The sequence below is a fragment of the Suncus etruscus genome, chromosome 3 (assembly GCF_024139225.1).
Source record: "Suncus etruscus isolate mSunEtr1 chromosome 3, mSunEtr1.pri.cur, whole genome shotgun sequence".
Classification (NCBI taxonomy): Eukaryota; Metazoa; Chordata; class Mammalia; order Eulipotyphla; family Soricidae; genus Suncus; species Suncus etruscus.
This window is the reverse complement of record NC_064850.1, coordinates 88,220,037-88,222,677: the sequence shown is the minus strand read 5'-3', so window position 1 is coordinate 88,222,677 and position 2,641 is coordinate 88,220,037.

The window sequence follows — 2,641 nt, the reverse complement described above, 5'->3', positions numbered from 1 at the left end:
AGGCCATTTTGAACTGAACTGAAGTGAGTGAATTCAGGCAAGCATGTGGCTAGGAGGAAAAATAAAAGGATTGGTGACCACCAGTAGCTAGAGTGTGAGTTACTGAAGGTTGTGAACAATGCTTGGACTAAAAAGCAGTTCTGAATTGAACTGAAGTGATTGAACCCAAGCAAGAGCATGGTCAGAAGAAAAAAATAAATGACTGTTTAATAACTGAAGCATGAGCGACTATGGATAAAGTTTGGACTAAGAAAACACCATTTTGGGGCAGGAGAGATAGCATGGAGGTAAGGCATTTGCCTTGCTTCCAGAAGGATGGTGGTTCAAATCCTGACATCTCATATGGTCCCCCAAGGCTGCCAGGAGTGATTTCTGAGCGTAGAGCCAGAGTGACCCCTGAGTGCTGCTGGGTGTGACCTAAAAACCAGAAAGAAGAAAGAAAGAAAGAAAGAAAGAAAGAAAGAAAGAAAGAAAGAAAGAAAGAAAGAAAGAAAGAAAGAAAGAAAGAAAGAAAGAAAGGAAGGAAGGAAGGAAGGAAGGAAGGAAGGAAGGAAGGAAGGAAGGAAGGAAGGAAGGAAGGAAGGAAGGAAGGAAGGAAGGAAGGAAGGAAGGAAGGAAGGAAGGAAAGAAAGAAAGAAAGAAAGAAAGAAAGAAAGAAAGAAAGAAAGAAAGAAAGAAAGAAAGAAAGAAAGAAAGAAAGAAAGAAAGAAAGAAAGAAAGAAAGAAAGAAAGAAAGAAAGAAAGAAAGAAAGAAAGAAAGAAAGAAAGAAAGAAAGAAAGAAAAGAGAGAGAGAGAAAGAAAGAGAGAAAGAGAGAGAGAGGGAGAGAGGGAGGGAGGGAGGGAGGAAGGAAGGAAGGAAGGAAGGAAGGAAGGAAGGAAGGAAGGAAGGAAGGAAGGAAGGAAGGAAGGAAGGAAGGAAGGAAGGAAGGAAGGAAGGAAGGAAGGAAGGAAGGAAGGAAGGAAGGAGAAAACACTATTTTGAACTGAACTCAAGTCGGTAAGCTCATGCAAGAGCACAGCTACTCTGCCTCACTTTGTGGCTGCAAATTTCTTCTAGACCAGAGCCCCACCAAAACACATAAAAATGGCACCACACTACAAAAGTCACAATGGGAAAACAACGGAGAACTCCACAACACCTTGGAACTGAAGATGCTAGTTCTGAAGACTCAACCAATATCAGCCACCTACATAATTTCTCTGATCTGTACTTTCGAGAGAAAATGTTAATGCTCTTAAGAACTCAAAGAAGGGGCCGGAGAGATAGCATGGAGGTAAGGTGTTTGCCTTTCAGGCAGAAGGTCATTGGTTCGAATCCCGGCGTCCCATATGGTCCCCCATGCCTGCCAGGAACAATTTCTGAGCATAAAGCCAGGAGTAACCTCTGAGCACCACCGGGTGTGACCCAAAAACCACACACACACACACAAAAAAAAGGGGGGCCTGGAGAGATAGCATGGAAGTAGGGCGTTTGCCTTGCATGCAGAAGGATGGTGGTTAGGGGCCGGGCGGTGGCGCTGGAGGTAAGGTGCCTGCCTTACCTGCGCTAGCCTAGGAGACGGACCGCGGTTCGATCCCCCGGCGTCCCATATGGTCCCCCAAGCCAGGAGCGACTTCTGAGCGCATAGCCAGGAGTAACCCCTGAGCGTTACCGGGTGTGGCCCAAAAACCAAAAAAAAAAAAAAAAAAAGAAGGATGGTGGTTCAAATCCCGGCATCCCATATGGTCGCCCGAGCCTGCCAGGAGCAATTTCTGGGCATAGAGCCAGGAGTAACCCCTGAGCTCTGCTGGGTGTGACCCCCCAAAAAAAAGAACTCAAAGAAACCATGGAATGGACAACCCATAAAACTCAAGAGGATAATTAAAAAAAAAAAAAAAAAGAACACATCTAACCCCATCAAAAAGTCAGGAGAAGAAATAAACAGACACTCAGAGAAAAAATACAAATGACCAAAAGGCACATGAAAAAAATGTTCCACATCACTAATCATCAGGGAGATGCAAACCAATACAACAATGAGGTACCATTTCATGCCACAAGATTGGCACACATCACAAAAGAACAAGAACAATCAGTGCTGACGGGGATGTGAGGAGTAAGGAACTCTCATTCACTGCTGGGGGGAATGCTGTCTAGTCCAGCCTTTATAAAAAAACAATATGGAGATTCCTCACAAAACTGGAAATTGAGCTACCATATGATCCAGCTATACAACTCCTAAGGATATACACTAAGAACACAAAAACACAACACAAAAATGCCTTCTGCACAACTTTATTCATTGCAGCACTATTACAATAGCTAGAATCTGACAATAACCCAGATGCCTGACATCTGATGAGTGGCTAATGAATCTGTGGTACATATACACAATAGAATACCATGTAGTCATCAGGAAAAATAAAGTTATAAATTTTTTCTATATATGGATGGACATGAAAACTATTGTGCTGAGTGAAATAAGTCAGAGGGAGAGAGATAGACACAGAATAGTCTCACTTATCTGTGGGACTTAAGAAAAATAAAAGATAATATTGTAATAATATTCAGAGACAATAGAGATGAGGGCTGGAAGGACCAGCCCATGATATGAAGCTTACCACGAGTGGTGAGTGCAGTTAGAAAAATAACTATACTGA